The sequence below is a fragment of the Pinus tabuliformis genome, chromosome 3_2 (genome assembly GCF_031772625.1).
Source record: "Pinus tabuliformis cultivar Carrire ecotype Pingquan chromosome 3_2, CPIR1, whole genome shotgun sequence".
NCBI lineage: Eukaryota > Viridiplantae > Streptophyta > Pinopsida > Pinales > Pinaceae > Pinus > Pinus tabuliformis.
In genome coordinates this window covers 361,952,487-361,970,054 of record NC_142302.1, presented here as the reverse complement: position 1 = coordinate 361,970,054, position 17,568 = coordinate 361,952,487, and positions in this window count along the sequence as shown.

The window sequence follows — 17,568 nt, the reverse complement described above, 5'->3', positions numbered from 1 at the left end:
TGGAATGAACCTCCTCAGAAAGTTTGCTTTCCCTTGGAGTTTCTGAATCTGAAGCAAATTTGAAGGTGGAGGCAAATTAATGATTGCCTGAACCTTACAAGGGTCGAGACGAATCCCATCCTTAGAGACCACAAAGCCAAGTAAACGACCAGAACCGACGCAAAACACACACTTGTGCGGATTGAGTCTTATCTTGTAATGTCGGCAACGTAGAAATATTGCTCTCAAATGCTGCGGATGATCAGTCCGCTTCCGCGAATGAGCCGGAAGATCGTCGAGGTAAGGTTGAACAATGTTCTTGATGTCATGGAAGGCATAATTCATTGCCCTCTGAAACGTCGCCCCTGCGTTCTTTAAACCAAAGGGTAATTTTCGATAAGCGAATGTGCCCCACGGACAGATGAATGCAGTCTTAGACTGGTCCTGTGGGCGGATATTTATTTGATTATACCCGGAAAATCCATCCATAAAGGAAAAGATTTCACATCCGGCGCATTCATCAATTACCTGGTCGATGAAGGGTGTAGGGTAGTTGTCCTTTGGACAAGCTTTGTTTACATCCCTATAGTCGACGCACACTCTTATCGTCCCTTGTTTTTTCATAACAGGGACAATATTCGATACCCAATCGGTTAGAGGAACCGGGTAGATGAATCCAGCATGGAGAAGTTTTTCAACTTCTGCCTTAATGGCAGCGGCTTTCTTCGGATGTACCTGCCGAAGCCGTTGTCTTACTGGTTTGACATCAGGATACATTTTAATCTCATGTTCAACTATGCTCGAGTCAATGCCTGGCATTTCATCATATGACCATGCAAAGACATCTCTAAATTCGCGAAAGAGAGCACTATATATTTCCAGTTCTGAAGGGGAACAACTTTTGCCGACATGAATATTCTCAACAACATCAGATTTTGTCGAGATGTTTATGGCTATGGTTTCTTCAATATTGGATAGGTTTCTCTCTGAATCCACCGTATTTACAGTATTTGTTAGGAATTCAAACACTGAAGGGTGGTATAGGTCGTGATGAGTTTCTTCTTCACACTCTGGAAGAAGGGAACGATGGTGATGATCATTCCATGGTGCCCCCTCAATCATCATTGATTGTAAGATTCCTTCGTCAGTCCCATGAACTTTTGACCATGGATCTAATGGGGTACCATATTCTTCGGACCTATCTACCCAAACGCTTGACGAGCGTTCATTTGGGCTCGCCTCCCATGCCTGAAACATTGATTGCTACAATATTTCAATAGGGCTAGGTGGCAATACCGCTTGATGATCCATGACGACTTTGTCTTCTGCGACCTTCGATGAAGATACCATGTTGCATGTTGCTACAAACGGGATATTCCCTTCGTGGAAAGGAGGTGGCAACGTGAAAGTTCCCATCATTGTGGGATCTTTTAGCAAGCCTACTCCTATATCTTTTATTGAATGGTCGCTCCCATGGATCAGGGGAATGCTTCCAGTAACTTGTGAACCATTAGGGAGGAAATTTTGTTGGTCGACGATCGTAATCCCTCCTTCAAACGGGAATGCGATCTTCCTAAAATATGTCGACACTACAGCTGCCATGGCATATATCCATGGTCTTCCCAGTAGGATGTTATAGTCAAGATTGCCATCAATGACTTCAACATCAATCTCTACTGTTTTTCCTCCTAGTTCAACCTTAAAGTTATTTAGGATACCGTACGGAGTGTACGACCTACCGTCAAATGCTTTCAATGTCGTCGAAGATCGCGACAAGGTTGGAGATCCAAGAGTTTTCCAGCAACTCATCGACATGATACATGTCGATGCGCCCTCATCAATAATCGTTCTATGAACAGTTTTGTTGAGTGCTTTCACTTGAATAAGGAAAGCTAATTGCGCTGGCAACTGAGGATCATATCCTTTGTGATCAAAGGATACAAGATTGGAATCTTTAGGATCCACTCCACCAATTGCTGATAACAATGCCTGTCTTTGGGATGGGCAATTTTGTAGTACCTCGAGAGTCGACATAGCAGATGGCGATTGGGCCAAATCCTCCACTATATTATAGTGTTGCGCCGCTCTGGCGCGAGGGTTGAATGTCGACTTGTGGACTACTCCCTTAGGCGGCTTTATTGTTAATTCATGCGTGAGGGGGGGTACAACTTCTGCCGAAGTTGTTGTCGAACTACTGGGTTGATCTTTCCCTTTGTCGTTCGACACCGGCGGATTCCCATAATCTTTATTCCTAGTCGAGATCAAAGCATCATTTTGCTTAGAAACCGACAACATAAGCACTTGAGACGGAGAAGCATTTCCACTATCAACCATATTTTGACCTGGGGTGGGAAATGGATCAGTCAACACAGCTGAAGTTTGGGAACTTTTAAAGAACCTCTTTAACTCAGCTTTGAACGGACAGTTCTTTGTTGAATGATTTTCATCGCATATTTGACATGGAGGAAATTGTTTCCCTTACCCAGGAGGGTTTGAAGAAGTTTTTTGAGGGGATGACCCACCTTGTTTCTTCTTCTTCCCTTTGTTTTGTTTCTTCTTGCTTCCTGGTTGATTGGAGTTTTTGTCTTTATTCGTAGATACAGCATTTACCTCCGAAGCAAGAATCTCTTGATTTGCTTTTTGATTCGAAGTCTTACGGGCTTTCTTATTTGAATCCCTTGTCGACTTAGCGTTTGCAGTTCCAATCACGCCATCACCGGCATGAGAGTCACTATTCGATCCGGGAGGAGGAGGGATTGAAAATTCCGGTCTGGGGGCATCAGGTATCTTATCATAGAGCGTGCCCGACTGAGTATACACTAAGTCCAAATATTGAGCACGAGCAATCACTTGCTCTTCTGTTACGACACCTCCCTTGGCCACATCTTCTGTTATTGCCGGCAGAAGCGACTTTATAAACCACTCAGCTAATAGCTGATCTGGAACATAGGTTTTTACCATTCTGCGACGACGACGCCACTCATGTATATGATCAGATATATGTGTGGCAGTTGTCTGCTTGAAATTGGTCAAGATCTCTGTCCCAGTTTCGTACCTTATAGGTAACTGAAAGTGTGTTAAGAAAGTCGTGGCTAGGGAACTAAAATTGTCGAAAGAGGCTCTAGGTAATTCAATATACCATTTAGCCGCCGGACCAGTCAATGTCCTCTGGAAAAGACGAAGCCTTATCGAATCATCATTCAAGGTATTCGACGAACACCACAGATGGAATGTCATCACATGATTCGACGGGTCTTCGCCCGGATTTCCATTGAATTTAGGAATGTCCGAAGGAAGTTTGTGAGGAATCGCTGGCCACCAATGGGCATAGGCGATTGGATCGTTCGTCAATCGATGTAAATCTGGTAATTCTAAGGTCGCCACGAATGGCAACTGCTGATTCAGGTTTGGCGAGGCGTACCCAGGATATGATGGAATCGCCTGAGCAGTAGGTCTTTGCACACCAGTATAATGCAACTGATGTTGATATGACTGATATGGTTGGTGGGCTTGGCCACTGTAAAGTGGTTGGTTTAACCCATTCTGAATATAGGGTTGCCCACTATTTGCAAAGATCTGTTGCTCAGACCCCTGGTACACCTGTTGAAACTGAGGTTGTTGGTATTGCACCATCCATGGTTGTGAAGCCATGTTTTGTTGTGCGACACTAACCGACGGACCAAGACGCGGGGTTATGGTTCCCGTTTGTATCTGTGTCGTCCCGGCAGTTGGCGATTGTGGTTGTGTTGCAGGGTCAATAGGCTGTTGCATTACAACTTGGGGTTGACATACAACAGGCATCGATTGAACTTGCGACACGGTTACAATTGCTGGCGTCGTCGGGATACTAGACATAGGTACACATTGTTGCATGGAATATACAACTCTTGGTTGTTGGGGTAACATAGGTACCCAACCACTCGTCGTTACTTCAGTCAAGCCTGAATGTGGTTGAAAACTGCCGTATGGGTATTCCCCCGAAAGGGGAAGTGAAAGGGCATATTGCCCCCCATACGGTAACAATCCGGAGCTCAAGGGTATAGATGGCCTTTGAGGACTGGATGGCCCAAACTGATTCCCAAAGGGATCAATTTGTCTCGTTTCAACATAAGAATTACCGGGTATTATACCGGAAGAACAAACTGGAACAGACCAAGTTGTCATAATAGTCCCTGGGTGGACTCCTTCTAGCTGATGAGAGCTAGTCGGGACGGCTGGTATGCCGGCAAACATCGTCGGATTGGCAGCAGGAGCTTCTGCTGTCGCTGTGTCGTTTGGCACAGTTCTAGATGTCGACGGTTGTTCAGACATTTTAAGTCTATCCAATAAACTTCCTAACGATTCTTCAGGAACTTCTGGTGGTGATAGACAAACTTCTGATGCAGAAGGAAAAAGAGGGGTACCCACTCCAAAATGAATTGGAGTATTTGCTCGCTGGTCCTCTACGATTTCCTCTATTGCAATCAGACCAGGAGGAAGAGGAAGACCGTCAGGTCCGTAAAAGATTTCTGGTGCCGAAGAAGGGGTTGCTTCGACAGCGACAGTCGTTTGAACAACAAGACTCTGTGGACCGGTTTCAGATGGAACTGGTTCAGTTATGCAAGTACTTGTCTTCAGACTAGGATCAGTACCACTGTCCTTCTGTTGCTGTTGAACTTCTTCAATAGAGGCAGGGGTTCCAGAAATATTGGGAGTGACCAGAATCTCAGATGTTGTTGGAACTTCCGTTCTAACTTTAAAAGGAGATTTTGACCTGGTCAAGCGAGTTCGCTTCGTCCGTACTACTCTCGGTTCCGGAGACAAAGGCGGTTGACTCGCAAGCCTCCCTGAACGACGGGGTTTTAATTGACTTTCCTCCACGGTTGCGGATTACTTGATCAACTAAAATACAAAAAGGGGAATTATGTTTCCGTATTGAATGAATTTTATTAGACGCTTTTAGACACAACTTTGCTTTTTCATGTTTTAAGAGTCGAGAAAAAGCTAAAGATGACTCTAGTCGCCTTCGATGTATTAACGAGCCCGAAGTGACAAATGCTCGGTTGGACCTTTTCAGTTATAGAGTTTGAAAAGGGCCAAAAGAAACTGCTCTGGAGATCTAGGCAGAGGGTGTGCCAAACCTTTCGCGAAACCACAGAATACGTTTTACGGTACGGGTGGTCGATCTTCGTGAATGCTGTGTTCACTGCATCGCGATCAGTAGGGCGGTCGACACGGCTTCCTAAGGATAAAGGATAATTGCCTATAGGGGTCTCCCAATATACGCGACGGTACGCGGGAGCTCAAGTCCGTATTAGTGCCACCGACTCTCAGGAGGAATCACCCACCTTCGTAGAGATCGACAGTCACTACGTTTAACGACGCCGGAACACGTCTCTACCTAGACCTCTACTGTGAGCGTTATGTTACAATGCGTTTTTAGATTCATTCAATATATTTTAAGTTGATCTTGTTTATCAGTTTGTCTTTCAGGATCACCACGAGATGTATTGGTACAAATTCCTAAATGCAGCTAAAATGATAAGCAAGCTTTCACAATCTTTTTAGCTTTGAAAATCCTAACTACTGAGGGGAGAGAAAAACAATATCTTTCCACACAGAGCACAAAGCACAAACTAATGCACTTTCTCCTAGATCAGACACACAAACTTATCAAAAATGCAAATGCAAGATGCATGTATTTCTTTTCTTTTCCTTTAATGTTGATGTAGACAAAAGGAAAACTGTTGTATGACTTTCGAATTCAATTTGAAGCGTAAACAAACAAGCTTTGTCTAAATGAAAAGACGCTTTACAAGTACTTGTTTCAACATTCAAAATATATGAATTCAAACCATAAAGTGAAAAACAAACAAACTCAAACAGCCATGAACAGTAATAAAACTAGCTCATAAGATCACAAAGACACTTTTACAGTTCAGGATCTAAGAGGTCACAACTATACTGGTTCGCTTTTCACAATGGGAAACTGTAACTGAAACAAGAAATACTGAAAGAACATTCACAGTTTCATCACACAACTGAGGCGGAATAATGTCAAGGAGAAGTGGTTTACAGCAAGTACAATGACCAGCAAGCAATCAGCTAAAACTCAGTGAAAACAGGGCCAAGACACAAAGGGAAAGCTGAGCAAGACTATGGCTAACTGGACCAGCGCAGGTTCTAGTCTGCCAGTTTGACTCTCAGCGCAGTTCCCGAAGGGAGCACCTGCGCTGTAATGCAGACTGCCTGTGGACAGCCTGCACTGACACACGAGAGTTGCGTCTGCAAAGAATTCCGGGTCATAAAAAGCTCAAAAATGCACTGTTTTTGCTGAAATAAAAAGCTATAGGTCAAGTACAGGCTAAGGGATGATCAAGAGGATGAAGATCTATCACAAAGAGTAAAGAGTCTTTTGTAGATAAGCTCTTCAAATCTTGAATTTTCTCAGCAAAAGAGCAAGAGTAGCAGTCCCTCTACTTCGCTTTTGATATAGTCAAAAGCTTTTCGATTTGGTACTCTTTTCTTCAAGAAATGAATAGCAAAATACTACAAACACCAACAAGATACTAGGCTCCCCAGTATGGTCGCCAGTTTGTTGTGGGGAAAAGTATCCGATGCGGATGACCCTATCCCTACTCTAAAGGTGACAGTCTTTAGCAACAACTGAAAGTAAAGTTTTGATGATTTCCTTTATGAAAGTACAGAGAGAATGAAGAAAGATTAACCAACCTGGTGTCTTTCGCTTAGTCGATCCTTGTCCTCTCTCTTTGTCTCTTGTTCCCAGCTCCTTGCTCTCTTTGCCGGTCCAGCCACACACAGATCCTGCACAAACAAGAGAGCAAACTACAAGATACATGTACTCATAACTGAAGCATGGATTAGGATGAATCAAATATACATGTAAATACAATACATCAATGCAATACAAGTATATAGGAGAACATGAAAAACTTTCTTGATAGAAGTAACAGGGTTCTGAGAAGGTTACAACCAATGATGGCTCCAATCCAGCAGCACCTCCCCAGCAGCAAGAACTCTCCTCTTCACCTCTAGTAAGACAATCACCCAATAGCTCTAACTGTAAACCAACAGCACCTCCTTGCTTTACACAAAATTCCCACCTCTTTAGACCTCATAGAAGAGCTCTATATATAGGAGAGAAGAAGAAAGGATGAGTCAGCTTGAGACTGACATGAAGCTGCCTTGTGTCCTCTCCCTCTTCAGTTAATCTTCAGTTCTTGAGTCCACTTGGAGATCCTTGCTTACACATGGTGATCAAGTACCTCTTACTCATCACAGGGCGAATCTCATGAACCAAGTGTCAGTTTGGAAGCTTCCTGGGCAGTTGACACCTTGCAGGATGACTGTGCCACTTGGCCAATCTCGCCCAGCGCAGGTAGCCTTCATTAATCTTGACTTCCAGCGCAGGTACAAGGAGGGACAGTTGCATTCCAGCGCAGAAGCTCAGTGGAGCAGCTGACATGATCCAAAATAAGCCTGTTTTGAAGTGTTTTCAGGTGGAGAACTGATTGGAAGTGCTGTTGTTTGATGACCTTGTTCTTTTAGGGGTAAGAACAACATGTTTAGGGACTGAGGATCCCTATGATTATTGACATTTCATGCTCCATGATGCGAGGCACAAAAATGTCTATAACACTGTACCCTCAATCGCTGCATCAAACTAGTTAGAAATGAATAACATTTGCTTGAAAATGAGATTAAAAAACTAATTTTTCACTTTGAACTACGTAAAAAGCTATTAAAAAGTGTTTTTACCTCTCATTTTACCATTTCATTTGAACTTGGTTTGTTGGAGCTTTGGAGGTGCCTCTTCCCCCTTGATTTTCATCAGCTGATTTCGGGAGATTCTGTGGACGATTCTCGGCGCCGTCTGGACCAGGTAGGAGCTAAACCTGAGCTCTTTCATTTCATGGTTTCCTTTCTGCATTCTGTGCTTGATTTCCTGTTTTTTTGAGCCCCTGGGGTTTGATGGGGTCGCTCTGCCATCAGCGCACCTTGGGCACTCGAAACCTACGTTGAATGTCAAGCAGTATGAAGGCAGTTTGACCTTCAACGCAGGTGGAACACTGTGCAAGTGCGTTGGGTGCAGAAAAGGATTTTGTTGCACAGTTTTTGATGAAAATTTTTGCCTGTTTCTCATCAAAACCAGGATCTAACTCATATCATGTTTGTTTTTCAGAGATATTGGAGCAAAATGACCCTTACATGGCGAGAACGAGAACATGAAGAAGAGGACATGATTGCCCTACATGATCCGGTTACGGTGAACGCGCTGCGGAACTGTGGTCTGCTGAAGTTCTTCCGCATCTCTAGCATGAGACAGCAGATCCACCTACTGCAGTATTTGCTCAATGCTTGGGATCCTATCAACCAAGTTTTCCAGATTAGGGGCAAATCTATCCCCTTGACCGCAGTAGACATTTACTTCTTGACTGGCTTGTCGTGGCGGGGTGCCCCCATCTCTTTGTCAGGTTTGGCCCGAGGGAGTGACTCTGTGAGAGATTATGTCTGCCAGTATTGCAGGGAAGGATCTCAGCCGAGAAAAGACGGCAAGATCGTTATCCGTGAGGTTGCTGACAGGTCCCTTAGGTCTATCCTGTACACTATTGGCAGGATGGCCGGTAGTGCGTCTCTTCATGTAGCCAACAGATCTTATATGCAGCATGCCTTGGAGTGGCTCCAACCGAAAATATTCAACTGGTGCGATGCAGTACTTCTTCAGATGAAAATTCAGTTGACCAAGGTAAAGGATGGGAGGCTGAAGAACTTTGGGTTCAGTTCTATTTTGGCTGCCTTTGCTTTGGAGAAGATACCACTGATGCAGCCACAGTACATTGCACTCGACTTGCCTTCTCCTACCGAGCCACACATGCAAAGATGGGTTGACCATATGTCTAGGCATGCTGGTCAATCTCAGATTTCTTTTTCCGATACCTTCTTCAGGTGGTTTGAGCGTCAGGAGATGGTCTATTCCGAGTATCCATATGTTGGCATGGACTTCCGGGGTGATCCGGATTTAGTACTGCCGGACGGCGAGCAGTGGGGTGCCATTGGTAAAATCTTCGACCATATCACTGTTTACTGTTTTTATTCATAATGTCCTTGTGCTTTATTCTATCAAGACTTTAATCAAACTCATGTGTGCATGCAGATGTTGGTCCTGCCCGTCCAGTAGTTCGCCCGAGAGTGCCAGCCGCTGCCCCAGCAGGAGAGGCTGCCGGGAGGGTTATCCTTCGTGACCTTGATGTGGCCGAGACCCTCACAGCTGTGCGGGAGCAGGTTGAGAGCCTTACTCTTGGTATTCCAGATGTGAGGATTGACGAGTTACCTTTACAGTTGCAGCGGCATACTACTGGTGTGCCTAGACAATGGACTCGTCTCTTACGCATGATCGCATAGGCTGTGACGTGCTATCATGAGCATCACTAGACTAGGGTGCCCCCTAGCATTTTGAGTTTTTGGGTCATGTGACCGATTTTGTCTTGGTTACAGAACATTATATGTAAACCATAAACAGCTTATATATATATTTTGATTTTCGGTGTTTTATTCTGGTTGAATTATCCACATGTAAAACATTGATGATGTGTTTCTTTTTATAAATGTCGCAAATGTCTATCTAACACATAGTTTGCTAATGAGTCGGTTAATGTGTTTAAGTTTCTGGAAATATGTTGGTATTGAATCAAATCAAATTGTCTTTCCAAAATCTTAACCCTCAAGAACATGCGATAAATAGCTGGGTTGCAGACGGAATATATACCATTGAGTTGTAGTATTACGAGTTGTGAGTCTAGCCTGACGATTAGTCGGCTTATACCATGGGTGATGGCATCAGAGAGCAGTTCTATCAACGCGCTATACTCAGCGATGTTATTTGTTGATTGACCAATACATACACCTCTGAAACTTACTAACTCGCCGCTTGCATCAAAAATGGCCCAGGCTGCGGAGGATAGGTTCCGCGAACTACGACTCGCTCCGTCGGCATATCCAACACATGTCTCCAAAAGGTTCGACATCTGCAATAAATGTAAAAAGGTGGACTACTCAACCAAAACGACCACTTTAGCGAAAACAAAATACAACAAAAGCATATTGGTTACTATTTAAGCATAGTAACGCTTGAGGTACAACCCATTACGAGGTTGCGCCAGTGGAATTCCGTCATAATCCATTAACTCGTAGGCTCCTTTTGCTAACACTTGTTTAAAAATGTAGGGGCCCATCCATAAAGAATTAAATTTTCCTGCTCCCAATTTATCGGATTCTTGGTCGTAAAGCAAGACCAAGTCACCTTCTGAGAAGACACGGGGTTTGACATTTTTGTCGAACTGCGCCTTGACTCGTTTCTTATGGGCTTCGTTAGCCAAAGCGGCATCACGACGGGTTTCATCCAATTGGATTAATTCCAAGAAACGGGCCTCTTCTTCTGAAGTTCCGGGGAGGAGATCAATTGCGAGTTTAAGAGACGAGATTTCGCACTGGACATGTAAGACTGCTTCCAGGCCATATACCAGTTGGAAAGGTGTGAACCCGGTCGCATTCCTTACTGATGTTCGGTAAGCCCACAAGGCTGAGTACTGGATTAGGTGCCACCTTCTTTTGTGAACTCTGATCATCCTTTGCAACATACGCTTCAGGACCTTGTTGATCGCTTCAACTTGTCCGTTGGCTTGCGGATAATACGGGGTAGAGCTATCGTGAGATAGCCCTAGCTTGGCAGCTAATTCAACCATCATGTGATTGCGAAAATGCGATCCATGATCCGTAACTATAGCCTGTGGTACGCCAAATCTGGCGACTACATGATTGAAAAAGAAAAGGGCAGCTGTTTCACCAGTGTTATCCAATGTAGGCATCGCCTCGGCCCATTTGGTAAAATAGTCAATGACGACTATAATATACCCATGCCCCCCGGTCGAGGTGGGGTTACATGTCATGAAATCGATGCCCCATTTGGCGAAAGGCCCAATAGCAACTATCAGCTGTAAAGGTGCGGGTGGTCTTCTGGTTTTGCTATCAAAAATTTGACAAGCATGGCAACTTCTGACTGCGGTTATGCAATCTTTGAACATGGTTGGCCAGAAGTATCCTGCTCGTAAGATTTTTGTGCTGTAGCATAAACAGATTGATGCCCCCCACAAGCTCCTAAATGACACTCATTCAGAGCTTTCTCGGCCTCCTCATGGGTGAGGCACCTTCTCAGAACTGTATCGACACCACGACGGTAAAGCGTATCACCGACGATCATGTAGTATTTTTCTTGGTATCGTATACGTTTTTGTTCAGAGTGAGAGGTGTTAGGCCTAAACTTTTGGGTTTGGAGATAAATTATGATATCTCCATACCACTCATTGCTTGTAGATATCAGGAACAAATTCTCATCCACGATTGATTCTTCGGATGTTTCATCGTTGGACGACGATGGGAGATCGCACAATAATTCTGCGAAAACTAGAGCTTTCTTTGATTTGGATTTTACAAATTCCAGATCAAACTCTTGAAGGATTGCTATCCATTTTGAATATTTGCCCCCCAGCAACTGTCGCGACAATATATAAGTCATGGGGTTGCAATCTGACAAAATGGTAGTTTTCTGAAAGAGGACATAGTGTCGAAACCTTTGTATCGCTTGAACAGCTGCAAGCGCTAGTTTTTCAACATAAGAATATTTACTTTCTGTATCATTTAAGTTTCTACTCAAATAATATATAGGGTGTTCAATTCCATCGACTTCTTGAACTAAAACCATAGTGATGGTTGTATTTGCTGCAGCTAGATACAGGTTAAAATCTCTTTGATAATCGGGGGCGTACATTAATGATGCTTTTATTAAGGAATACTTTAAAGCATCAAAGGAAGCTTGTGCAACCTGATCCCAGACGAAGGGTACCTCCTTTTTCAAAAGACGTGTATAACCTTTAGCAAGTTCGGCGTAATTTGGAATGAACCTCCTCAGAAAGTTTGCTTTCCCTTGGAGTTTCTGAATCTGAAGCAAATTCGAAGGTGGAGGCAAATTGATGATTGCCTGGACCTTGCAAGGGTCGAGACGAATCCCATCCTTGGAGACTACAAAGCCAAGTAAACGACCAGAACTGACGCAAAATACACATTTGTGCGGATTGAGTCGTATCTTGTAGTGTCGGCAACGTAGAAATATCGCTCTTAAATGCTGCGGATGATCAGTCCGCTTTCGCGAATGAGCCGGAAGGTCGTCGAGGTATGGTTGAACGATGTTCTTGATGTCATGGAAGGCATAATTCATTGCCCTCTGAAACGTCGCCCCTGCGTTCTTTAAACCAAAGGGTAATTTTCGATATGCAAATGTGCCCCACGGACAAATGAATGCAGTCTTTGACTGGTCCTGTGGGCGGATATTTATTTGATTATACCCGGAAAATCCATCCATGAATGAAAAGATTTCACATCCGGCGCATTCATCAATTATCTAGTCGATGAAGGGTGTAGGGTAGTTGTCTTTTGGACAAGCTTGGTTTACATCCCTATAATCGACACACACTCTAATCGTCCCATGTTTCTTCATAACAGGGACAATATTCGATACCCAATCGGTTAGAGGAACCGGGTAGATGAAACCAGCATGGAGAAGTTTTTCAACTTCTGCCTTAATGGCAGCGGCTTTCTTGGGGTGCACCTGCCTGAGCCGTTGTCGTACCGGTTTGACATCTGGATACGTCTTAATTTCGTGTTCAATGATACTCGAGCCAATGCATGGCATTTCATCATATGACCAAGCAAAGACATCTCTGAACTCACGAAAAAGAGCGTTATATATTTCCAGTTCTGAAGGAGAACAACCTTTGCCGACATAAATATTCTCTACAACATTTGTTTTAGTCGAGATATTTATGGCTATAGTCTCTTCAATATTGGATAAGTTTCGCTCGGAATCCACCGTATTTACAGTATTTGATAGGAATTCAAAAACTGAAGGATGATAAAGGTCATCTTGAGTATCTTCTTCATATTCTGGAAGAAGGGAACGATGGTGGCAATCATTCCATGGTGTCCTTACAATCAACATTGATTGTAGAATTCCTTCGTCGGTTCCATGCATTCTCGACCAAGGATCTAAAGGGGTACCATATTCTCTAGACCTATCTACCCAAATGCTTGATGAGCGTTGATTTGGGTTCGCCTCCCATGCCAGAAACATTGATTGCTACAATATTTCTATTGGGCTTGGGGGAAAAACCATTGCATGATCCATGTCGATATCGTCTTCTGAGATCTTCGTGGAAGATATCATATTGCAGGTACCTATCGACGCTACTTCCGCCAAGTCGATTAGGGGTGGAAGCGCGAAAGTTCCCATTAGTATAGGATCTTTTAGTAGGCCTACTCCGATATTCTGAAGCGAATGGGGGCTTCCATGGATCATGGGAATGCTTCCTGTAACTTGTGAACCATTAGGGAGGAAGTTTTGTTGGTCGACGATCGTAATCCCCCTTGAAAAGGGAATGCAATCTTTCTAAAATAGGTCGACACAACAGCTGCCATGGCATAGATCCACGGTCTTCCTAGTAGGATGTTCTAATCAAGATTCCCATCGATGACTTCAACATCTATTTCTATTGTTTTTCCCCCTAGTTCAACCTTCAAGTTATTTAGGATACCATATGGGGTATATGTCCTTCCGTCGAATGCTTTTAATGTTGTCGAGGATCGCGACAAGGTTGGAGATCCTAAAGTTTTCCAGCAACTCATCGACATAATACATGTAGATGCCCCCTCATCAATAATTGTTCGATGAACAGTTTTGTTGAGGGATTTCACTTGGATAAGGAAAGCTAGTTGAGCTGGTAACTGAGGATCGTATCCTTTGTGGTCAAAGGATACAAGATTGGAATCCTTAGGATCAACCCCACCAATGGCTGATAACAAAGCCTGCCTTTGGGATGGACAATTTTGCAGTACTTCAAGAGTCGACATAGCGGATGGCGATTGTGCCAAATCTTCCACTATGTTATAATGCTGCACTGCTCTGGCGCGAGGATTAAATGTCGACTTGTGTACTACTCCCTTTGGTGGTTTTATTGTTAATTCAGAAATGATGGGTGGTACAACTTCTGTCGAAGTTGTTGTCGAACTACTTGGTTGATCTTTACCTTTGTCGTTTGACAGCTGCGGATTCCCGTAATCTTTGTTCCTTGTCGAAATCAAAGCATCATTTTGTTGCTTGGAAATTGACAACATAAGCACTTGCGACGGGGAAGCATTTCCACTATCAACCAGATTTTGTCCTGGATTTAGGAACGGATCAGTTAACACAGCTGAGGTTTTCGAACTCTTAAAGAATCTTTTAAGCTCAGCTCTGTACGGACATTCTGCAGTCCAATGATCCTCATCGCATATATAACATGGATTTTTTGGTTTCCTATTTCCAGGAGGGTTCGAAGAAGTTTTTTCAGGAGATGACTCATCCTGTTTCTTCTTCTTACCTTTGCTTTGCTTCTTCTTGCTTCCTGGTTGTTTGGTTTCTTTGCCCTTATCTGCTGATACGGCATTTACTTCCGAAGCAAGAATTTCATCTTTTGCATTTCGATCTGAAATCTTACGGGCCTTCTTGGAGTTGGCCTTTGTCGATTTCGCGTTTGTCGTGCCAATCACGCCATCGCCGGCGTGAGAGTCATTGTTTGATTTAGGAGGAGGAGGAATTGAGAATTCCGGTCTAGGGGCGTTGGGTATTTTGTCGTAGAGCGTTCCAGACTGAGTATAGACCAAGTCTAGATATTGCGCACGAGCGATAACTTGCTCTTCCATTACGACTCCCCCCTTTGCCACATCTTCCGTTATGGTAGGAAGTAACGACTTGATAAACCATTCAGCTAATAGCTGATTGGGAACGTACGTTTTTACCATCCTACGACGACGTCGCCACTCATGTATATGATCAGATATGTGAGTGGTCGTTGTCTGTTTGAAGTTGGTTAAGATTTTTGTTCCCGTTTCATACCTTATCGGTAATTGAAAATGGGTTAAGAATGTCGTGGCTAAGGTGGTGAAATTGTCGAACGAAGCTCTAGGCAATTCAATATACCATTTTGCCACTGGACCCGTTAACTTCCTCTGAAAAAGGCGAAGCCTTATCGAATCATCGTTTAGGGTGTTTGATGAACACCATAGATGAAATGTCATCACGTGATTCGATGGGTCCTCACCTGGATTTCCATTAAATTTAGGAATATCTAAAGGAAGTTTGTGAGGAATCGCTGGCCACCAAGGGGCGTAAGCAATTGGATCGTTTGTTAACCAGTGTAAATCAGGTAACTCTAAAGTTTCCACGAATGGTAACTTTTGATTCAGGTTAGGTGAAGCATACCCAGGATAAGATGGAATTGCCTGAGCAGTCGGCCTTTGCATACTAGCATAATGTAATTGATGTTGGTATGACTGATACGGTTGGTGGACATGACCACCGTAAAGTGGTTGATTTTGACCGTTTTGAATGTACGGTTGTCCACTGTTCGCAAAGATCTGCTGCTCAGAACCTTGGTATACTTGTTGGAATTGTGGTTGTTGATATTGCACCAGCCACGGTTGCGAAGCCATGTTCTGTTGCGCTATACTAACTGTTGGACCAAGGTGTGGGGTAATTGTACCCGTTTGGACCTGTGTCACCCCACCAGTCGGCGATTGTGGTTGAGTCACAGGGTCAAGGGGCTGTTGCATTACAACCTGAGAAATCTAAGGTTGACATACAACAGGCAACGTTTGAACTTGCGACACTGTCACAATAGCTGGTGTAGTCGAGATGTTCGACATAGGTACACATTGTTGCATAGAATACACAACCCTTGGTTGTTGGGGTACTATAGGTACCCAACCACTTGATGTAACTCCAGTATAACCTGAATACTATTGTGAACTCCCGTATGGATATCCTCCTGGAGGGGGTAATGAAAGGGCATACTGCCCCCCATATGGTGGCAATCCGGAACTCAAGGGGATTGTCTGCCCTTGGGGACTGGATTGCCCATATTGACCTCCAAATGGATCAATTTGGCGAGTCTCAACATAAGAGTTGCCGGATATTATTCCGGAGGAACAAACAGGAACAGACCATACTGTCGAAATAGTCCCTGGATGGACTCATTCTAGCGGTTGTGAGCTAGTCGGGACAGATAGTATGCCTGCAAACATTGTCGGAGTGACGGCAGGGAGTTCTGCTATCGCTGTGTCAGTCGACACAGTCCTAGATGTTGACGGTTGTTCAGACATTTTGAGTCTATCCAAAAGATTACCTAGCGATTCTACAGGAACTTCCACTGGTGGTAGACTAACTTCTGATGTCGAAGGAAATAGAGTGACCCCGACTCCAAAATGTGTTGGAGTACTTGCTTGCGGATCTTCTACAATTTCCTCTATCGCAATCAAACCAGGTGGAAGGGGAAGACAATCAGGTCCGTAAAATATCTCTGGTGCCGAAGAAGGTGTCGAATCAACAGCGACAGATGTTTGAGGAACAAGACTCTCTGAATCGGTTACAGATGGAACTGGTTCAGTAACACAAGTGTTTGCTCTCATACTAGGATCAGTATCACTGTCCCTCTGTGGCTGTTGAACTTCTTCTGTAGAGGCAGGGTTTCCAGAAATGTTTGGAGTGACCGGAATCTCAGATGTTGTTGGAACACTTGTTCTAACTTTGATAGGAGATTTCGAACCGGTTAAACGAGTTCGCTTTGTCCGTACTGTTTTCGATTCCGGAGACAAAGAAGGTTGACTCGTAAGCCTCCGCGAATGACGGGGTTTCAATTGACTTTCTTCCACGATTGCGGATTACTCGATCAACCAAAATACAAAAAGGGGAAAGATGTTTCCGAATTAAATGAATTTTAGACGCTTTAGACACAACTTGCTTTTTCAATTTTAAAGAGTCGAGAAAAAGCAAAAGATGACTCTAGTCTCCTTCGATGTTTTAACGAGGCCGAAGTGACAAATGCTCGGATGGAATTTTTCCGTTATAGAGTCTGAAAAAGGCCAAAAGGAACTGCTCTAGAGTTCTAGGTAGAGGGTGTGCCAAACTTTTCGCAAAACTGCAGAATACTTTTTAAGGTACGGGCGGTCAATCTTCCTGAATGCTGTGTTCAGTGCATTGCGATTAGTAGGGCGGCCGACACGGCTTCCTAAGGATAAAGGTTTTATGTCTATAGGGGTCTCCCAATATATACTCGACGGTATGTGGGAGCACAATCCGTACTGGCGCTATCGTCTCTCAGGAGGAATCACCCAACCATCAGCGAGATCGACAGTCACCAGGTTTTACGACGCCGGAACACGTCTCTAGCCTAGACCTCTATGTTGTGCATTAAGTTACAAAGCGTTGTTAAGTTCATTCAATTTATTTTAGGTTGATCTTTCTTAGAAGTTTGCCTTTTTGGATCACCACGAGATGTATGATACAATTCCTAAATGCAGTCTAAAGATGATAAGCAAGCTTTTATATCTTTTCAACAATGAAAATCCTAGCTACAAGGGGAAAAGGAAGACACAAACTTTTCTCAAAGAGCATAGAGCACACTGTAATGCACTTTTCCCTAAATCAAACCATACAAACTATCA